At 33.6% G+C, this 8,822-nt stretch overlaps 2 pseudogenes across 1 annotated transcript; one reads left to right on the top strand and one right to left on the bottom strand.

Moving 5' to 3' along the window:
- Positions 1-4,161: 4,161 nt before the first annotated feature.
- LOC130507103 (phenylalanine ammonia-lyase 2-like) lies at positions 4,162-6,954 on the top strand (annotated as a pseudogene). Its single transcript, XR_008942202.1, has 2 exons — positions 4,162-4,705; positions 5,031-6,954. The product of XR_008942202.1 is annotated as a phenylalanine ammonia-lyase 2-like (transcript).
- A 279-nt stretch (positions 6,955-7,233) lies between these two features.
- LOC130507102 (auxin-induced protein X10A-like) lies at positions 7,234-7,627 on the bottom strand (annotated as a pseudogene).
- Positions 7,628-8,822: the final 1,195 nt, after the last annotated feature.

Here is an 8,822-nt window from a genome sequence, read left to right as displayed (position 1 = left end):
TTGTTAACCCGAACGGGTAATACCCGAACCCGAATGGATATCCGAAAATAACCGAACTTATGTACTATTAACCATATATTCATAGTTTACTTCTCTAATTTTATTCAAAATACTTATATTAATTATACACATGGTTTTAAAATTAGATAATATACATATAATTGCAAGAAAAGTGATTTTTTGCTCACTTAAAATGCTTAAAATGCATGTCCAAATTTTAGTTTCATGCATTAACAAAAGCTACAGCTAAAATTTTAAAACAATAATCAAATTAGTGTATTTTATTTTTAAGATTTTATCTTCAGATCATTCAATGTATTAAAAATAAAATATCAGTTAAGTAAAATTTATATTTTTTAAAAGAAAAAAACTTGAGAAATGAAGAAGTTAATTTTTTTTTGCAAATCTAAATATCCGAAACCCGACCCGAAATAACCGAACCCGAACTAAAAATACCCGAACCCGACCCGAAGTACAGAATACCCGAACGGGTTTTATACTCCTATACCGAAATACCCGAAAATCCGAAATACCCGATCCGAACCCGAACGGGTATCCGAACGCCCACCCCTAATGAAAACCATATACTGAAAATGAGAACTGAGGGGTGGGTGGCGAGTTTCATGATGACCGTTGGATGACTTGTGAGAATCTAACGGTTGAAGATGGAGAACGTGAATTTGGTTTGAGCCGCAAAAAGTCTCTTTGGAAAAAGTGGTCGCAACTGGTGGGTGAAGGAAAATAGCGTTTTGCGGTTGGTGAGAGATTACGAGTGATTATGGTTTGGGAGGAGTAGGTGTGTAAGAACGTAGTAGAGTCAATTTCAAAGTCCCCACCAAATAAAACTTCAAGGATACTAAGAGATTTTTAGTAGTTTTGCTTCGTCTCATATGACACAATTTGTTATGTCTCAGCATGTATTCATGAGTTCATGACCGGTCTTTAGCACAGCAGAACAAAACGTTCAGTTTAGTTCCAAAAACTTAAGTAATCAATTTGTATAGACTTTTTAACTTTTAAATTGATTAATTAGATATTATGTATAAATTATTCAATGTCAATCCAAAATTGTTTTAGGTCCTATAAATTATTCAATGTCAATCCATAATTTAGGTCCTCTATATTTCTTCAAAAAAAATTATCTATATTATTAAAGTATCTATTATAGAATATTAATTAAACTTTCTATAAAAATGTTTGTCTTAACCAGTTTATTAAATGTGTTTTTATCACTTTATTTTTTTATAGATGGTTTCTATTTTAATGCTTGTCTTTTTCAGTTTAGTTAATGTGTTGTCCTAAAACAAAATTTAACTTCTCTTATATTAAATAAATTTCGAAATTATATATTTGTTATCATAAAAAAAAATCTAAGATATTAATTTCGAAATTATTTGTTGTCGTAGAATAAAATTTAACTTCCATTCTCTATTAAAATAATTTCAAGATAAAATTGAATTTTTCTTTTCATCTAAACCAATGTTTATTCACCTCATATAGAGCTAGGTCTCAATAAGTCTAAAAATTATCGTATGAATAAATTTTCTACCTTAATGTTATATGTATAGTTTCAACTTTTTCTCATATATAACATTAAGATGTACCTGTATAAAAATCAGTGTAAATCATTAATCTATGTAAATATTACCGATCTATATATATATTTATCTATGTTTACGCTTCCAACCAACTACACAAATCGACTGTTGTTAACCTTTCTCAAAAAAAAAAAACAAATCAAATCGATTTTTCTTATGCTTTCACAACAAACCAAATCAATCATTTTAGAACACAAACAAAATATCTTTATTACTCTATCAAATCTACAATCAATATCAAATATTAATTAACTTCAATATAGTGACATGATTTTCGCTAACTATCTATATTTAGCTAATAAATAATAAATTATATATGTTTTTCCCAGTAAAATCTGTTAACTGAACTTGCAGAATACTAAATATTAAATATAAGATTAAGTAAATGGTTAAGAATGAGGCAATTGCTTATATTTTTGCTAACTACATTATTTTTAGGAAACAATTGATTTGCTTTATAAATGTTATGAACATTTATTAATTAACTAGGTGTAACTAGACATGCAAACAATATACAACTTTGAAACAGAATGAAAAATAAACCAATTATTTCAAAAGAGATTTAATTACTCCATACCTTGATTCATAAAGAAAAAACATCAGATTCACAAAGATAAAACATTAGACCTTCGATTAATGAGTTTTGAAATCATCATCGCCATGGGAAAACACCGAAGTCGAGATATTTCTTTTTTTTCATTCTTCACAATTTTTTTCTAAACACCGAACGGTTACAAAACAAAATTATCGGTTAGAATAAGAGAGGGGTCATGAGCCACTAGACCAACTTAATTTAATCTAAAACACTATGGCCCTAACAAAAAATGTAATAACAATGAGCCGACTAAATTGATTTATATATGACTCGAAGTCATTTATTTCAACGTATTTTAAATTAACTAAATTGATTTATATATTTCATATATAATCTATCATTGTTTCATTTTAAGCTTTCTTTATATAATAAAAAATATTTTTCACACATTTGAAAATATTTTTCACACATTTGATTGTTTTCTAAAAACTCAAAAACTATCACAAGTAACTATTAACAAATACATCATTTAGTGTAAATCAAAAATTAAAAAATAAAATAAACACCCGCCCGGTCATGGTCTAGTAAGAAATTATATACATAGTCAAAAAATCATAATCATATTACAATACTGTCCATTAGATAACCATTTTTCTAAACGTCAAATACATCTTTGCATTTGATGATGACTTAAAAGAACCAAATCGAAATCAACGCGACTTAAAATATTTCTCAAACAAATATTATTACACCCCACTAAATAGTCAAAATCGAACCAAGCCAGCATGAATTATTTTCTATTATATATTGTTTTACTATACTTTTTATGTGGGTTAGATACTAAACATTTTGACCTCAATAACAAATATTTAAGTCTGTTAGCAAAATGATATCACTTATATCTATCTAGCTAATGATATCACTAGATCCATTTGTACAAGACGGAACGTCTGACTTTAATTAAAATATCATATTTGTGAAGTGCTATGAGTACATATATAAAATTATATTTTTTTGTCAAAGGTATAAAACTATATAAGTGCCGATAACAAAACTATATAAGTGCTTTTTAATCCCATTAGTTATATTTAGTTTTAAAGGATACTAGATTTTGACCCGCCCTTTAAAGGGCGGGTATATTTTTGTTTTATTTATTTTTTAAAAACATATTTCTTCTTTGTAATTATATTTTGTCTTTTTCATATTCATAATTCGTATATAAATCTTAAGATGTTAATAAAAACATTCTTATAATCAATACATAATATGTCGATAAAGATATTTCAAATGCTTTGTTAAGATGTTAAAATAGTAAATAAATCTTATTTAAACCCGCCTCAAGTTTGACCGACCCATTTAAATCTTAAACCTGTTTAAAATTTATTTAATTTTTGAGATCTTAATACATATTCATTTAAATATGTGATAATTATATTCATCAAGTTAAAGCAGATTATATTTATTTAAAGTGTTTTGACTAAATTACAAATTTATTTAGTTATTAAAACTGTATGTATTTTATTAATATATTGCATGATTGATGAAATAACCTGTTTTTTAAATATCAATCGTAACCCGTTCTACTATATTATAAAATAATATGAATGTTAGTTATTTGGTAATAAGTTATTTTTACCAGTAAATATATTTATTCAATTTTATTATTCAAATTTTAAAAGTTTTTATTTTATTTTTATAAATTTTTATTTTCTACATTAAAATTTTATTTATTAACTATATTTATATGAATATATAGGGTTAGAGTTTGTTTTGAGAATTGGAGCCAAATATATTTATTGATTTCAGTAGTATTATATCTTTAAATTTGGAATATGTTGTGGGTGCAATATCTTATCAATTAATATCGATACCTTTTTAGTCGAGAGATAAACAATTATAACAAAATATATTCTGATATTTAAAATTTTTTATTATTACATAATAAAACAAAAAAATAAACTTGTTATCTTGTACTTACCTAACAACAAACACTACCACATGGTGTCCTTATATAAACCACTCTTCTCCTTCTCTTCTTCCTCAGGAACACAAAACCAAACTCCTTCACCAACATTTCAAAAGCTCTCTTTATTCACCAACAATTCAAAAGATCTGTTCCTATTTATCAAACACTAACTCAAAAACCAATGGATCAGATCAACGTATCAGTTCACCAAAACGGCAAAACCGAAGCGATGTTGTTGTGCGGCGGAGTAGAGAAGACTAAAGTGATTGTGGCGGCGGATCCGTTGAATTGGGGTGCTGCGGCGGAGCAGATGAAAGGGAGTCATTTGGATGAGGTGAAGAGGATGGTTGAGGAGTACCGTAGACCGGTGGTGAATCTCGGGGGAGAAACGCTCACGATCGGACAAGTCGCGGCGATCTCGAACGTAGGCGGTGGAGTGAAGGTCGAGCTAGCGGAGGCTTCGAGAGCTGGCGTGAAAGCTAGCAGCGATTGGGTTATGGAGAGTATGGGTAAAGGTACTGACAGTTACGGTGTAACCACCGGGTTTGGAGCTACTTCTCACCGGAGAACCAAAAACGGTACCGCATTGCAAACCGAACTCATCAGGTAATTAACTAAAATTTCAAAATTATGTGTAATTAACTAGAGCATGCAAGGAATGTGATCAACCATTATTTTATTTTCTAGTTTTTCTTTTAAATTTGAAAGTTCGGGGTTCGAATTAGAGATATAATAATTTAGTGGATTAAGTGGGTAATTGGCAGAGATTATTTGGTGCGGTCTAATTGTCACTGAATATACTCACGAGGGTTTTTGTTGCATGGGAAACACGCCGGGTCAGTATATCGGGTCGGGTCGGGTCAGGTCGAGGTCAAATTTTATTTTATTTTATAATATAGTTTTTAATGAAATTTTGTTTGTTACGTTTCAGGTTTTTGAACGCCGGAATCTTCGGGAACACGAAGGAGACATGCCACACGCTACCGGAATCCGCCACGAGAGCCGCCATGCTCGTCCGAGTCAACACACTCCTCCAAGGATACTCCGGGATCCGATTCGAAATCCTCGAAGCGATCACCAGCCTCCTCAACCACAACATATCTCCGTCTCTCCCCCTCCGCGGAACCATAACCGCCTCCGGCGATCTCGTCCCCCTCTCCTACATCGCCGGCCTCCTCACCGGCCGTCCGAACTCCAAAGCCACCGGTCCCGACGGCGAATCCCTAACCGCCGAAGAAGCCTTCAAGAAAGCCGGAATCGCATCCGGATTCTTCGATCTACAGCCTAAGGAAGGCTTAGCGCTCGTCAACGGCACGGCGGTTGGATCCGGCATGGCGTCGATGGTTCTCTTCGAAGCGAACGTTCAATCGGTCCTCGCCGAGGTTTTATCGGCGATCTTCGCGGAAGGTGATGAGCGGGAAGCCGGAGTTCACCGATCATTTGACTCACCGACTCAAACACCACCCCGGACAAATCGAAGCGGCGGCGATCATGGAGCACATCCTCGACGGGAGCTCGTACATGAAGTTAGCGCAGAAGCTTCACGAGATGGATCCGTTGCAGAAACCGAAACAAGACCGTTACGCGCTCCGCACGTCTCCTCAGTGGCTAGGCCCTCAGATCGAAGTGATCCGTCACGCCACCAAGTCGATCGAGCGTGAGATCAACTCCGTTAACGACAATCCGTTAATCGACGTTTCGAGGAACAAAGCGATTCACGGCGGTAACTTCCAGGGGACTCCTATAGGTGTCTCTATGGACAACACGCGTTTAGCGATTGCAGCTATCGGGAAGCTCATGTTCGCTCAGTTCTCCGAGCTTGTTAACGACTTTTACAATAACGGTCTTCCGTCGAATTTAACCGCTTCCAACAACCCGAGCTTGGATTACGGATTCAAAGGAGCTGAGATCGCCATGGCTTCTTACTGCTCTGAGCTTCAGTACCTAGCCAATCCGGTTACGAGCCATGTTCAGTCAGCTGAGCAGCATAACCAAGATGTTAACTCTTTAGGACTCATTTCGTCTCGTAAAACGTCTGAAGCTGTTGACATTCTCAAGCTGATGTCCACAACGTTCCTCGTCGCTATATGTCAAGCTGTTGATTTGCGACATCTTGAGGAGAATCTGAGACAGACTGTGAAGAATACTGTTTCTCAAGTGGCGAAGAAAGTGTTGACCACTGGAGTCAACGGGGAGTTGCATCCATCAAGGTTCTGTGAGAAAGACTTGCTTAAGGTCGTTGATCGTGAACAGGTGTTTACGTATGTTGACGATCCTTGTAGCGCTACTTACCCATTGATGCAGAAGTTAAGACAAGTTATTGTTGATCACGCTTTATCCAATGGGGAGAGTGAGAAGAACGCAGTGAGTTCGATCTTTCAAAAGATTGGAGCTTTTGAGGAGGAGCTCAAGGTGGTTCTTCCTAAAGAAGTTGAGGCGACTAGAGAGGCTTACGGTAACGGAACAGCTGTGATTCCGAACAGGATTAAGGAATGTCGGTCTTATCCATTGTATAAGTTTGTGAGGGAGGAGCTCGGAACGAAGTTGTTGACCGGAGAAAAGGTTGTGTCTCCGGGAGAGGAGTTTGATAAGGTGTTCACTGCAATGTGTGAAGGTAAGATTATTGATCCACTGATGGATTGTCTCAAGGAATGGAACGGAGCTCCCATTCCCATATGCTAAGAGAAGCATTCCTCTGTTTTGCTCTGTTTTATTTTGTCCAGCTTCAGTTTTGTTGCTTTTACTTCGTCTTTTTATATGTTTGAATTTGAGTTTTTTACCAGTGACTGATTGTAATGTGAATGGTGTCACTTTGTATAATATATATGAAAGTTACGTGTAATTTATTTGATGCATCAGACAATCGTTTCAATCTGTTATATGAGACCGAACAGAAGCAACCATGTCTGAGAAAAAACAATCTGTCAGAGTTTACCTGAAATGTTCCATGTTCACTGAGTCTTGCTTATACTTATCATATTATGGATCATACGTATGAACGAAACGTTAATTTTTGTTTCTTTGACAAACTTTTACTTAATTAGTGTACAACATTATCTAATGAACATTAATCCTCTCTGGAAAAATAGATTCAGAGATGATGAATCAAAATCAAATGAATATTTCTCCATTTCTTACATGTACATACCAATACAGTTCCGTTGATGCTGAGGAGCCCACTGTAACGAACAACATCGAGGAAAGTATTTTCTGGCATGGAAACCATAATCTTGATGGGCCAGAAATGAAATCATAAGCATCTTGAGCTTGATCAAGCAATGCCTTGAAGATTGGGTGTTTAAGAAAACTCATCTTTATTACAAACCTCTTGTTATCATCACCTACATACACTACAAAATGTCCTCTTGGAACATTTTTAGATATGGCTTCATTTTCTTTCTTGAATCCCCAAGAAACCTTCTCGTAGCAACTCTCCCATGAATATGATGTTCAACAAGGTGTGACTATGGATTTGCTCTTCATATTTTTGAATTTGTTTTCACATGATTTTATGAATTTGTTCTTCATTTTGACTTCTACGAAGAAAAACTTGATTCTCATATAGCCTCTGAATGTTCTTTAAATCGGCTTCAAAGAAACAAAACATAATGAAGTCAAATCGTTGATCACGGATAAATAATAGACTTTTGAAACTGAGATTATGTATTAGCTAGTTACAGATATCAAGGCGCTAATAATACACTAATAAATAATATTATAAAATAAAACGTTATTCTTATTATTATTTATAGATAAATAAACACATTTTCATAACTTTTGTTTGCTTATTTCTAATTATTGACAACTCCATTATTTTGCCATTCCTCTATGTAAATAATACCATTTTGGGTTCATATAAAATATAATACAATTGTTATATCAAAATTACCAAAACTAAATTAGTATATTCTATGTTTAGTAATCCATTATCTAACCATATAAAATAAAATAGGAAATTCTAAAAAAAAAATTAATACGATCATGGTTTGTAGTTAAAAACCAAATAACCTAAAAACTCCAGTTATCCATACCAAGAAAATAAATTTAGAGTTGATTTTAATGTGTATATAACTTTTGAAAACCTATAACTTTGGGAAAAACAAACTGAAACCATATTAAATTTTAACTGAACACGATTAAGTGATATTTTATGTCTGAAGAGCGGAAAACACAAAACCATAAAATTCAATAAACATTAAAATAAACAACATTAATCTTTTTTTTTGCATAAACAAAAGAAGTTAAAATAAACGAAAACATCACTTTATATCCCATATTCAAAACAAAAAATCAGAAAACACAACACAACATAAAACCACAATTTTAATTGTTTTGGGTCCAAACGGCCAAAATTATTGTAAGCATAATTCAAAACAACCAAGTTTTGCCTTAAGAAACAACTTTAAGCAACATCACACAACAGTTATGAATAAAATGTGGGATCTCATCACCATCACACCAATGTTTTAATTCTTCTCAGTGCTGTTCTTCCACATCTGGAGAAGGACTGCATGAATAGAGTCTGATGTCCTATGCAAAGAGTGAGAAGTTCCAATAACCAGAAATCTATCTCCCATCGATTTAACGCAACCCCCCAACCAAAGGCATTTGCTCTCACAGGACAACACCAAGTTTTTTCAAATATTTTTGCTTATATCATATATACAAAGCTCGTTCAAAGATGTCTCCAACATGTATAGATTGTTATCAACCACATCAATAA

This window comes from Raphanus sativus, unplaced genomic scaffold, assembly GCF_000801105.2.
Source record: "Raphanus sativus cultivar WK10039 unplaced genomic scaffold, ASM80110v3 Scaffold4029, whole genome shotgun sequence".
NCBI lineage: Eukaryota > Viridiplantae > Streptophyta > Magnoliopsida > Brassicales > Brassicaceae > Raphanus > Raphanus sativus.
The sequence above is the reverse complement of the archived record's forward strand: the minus strand, read 5'-3'. Positions and strand labels throughout refer to the sequence as shown.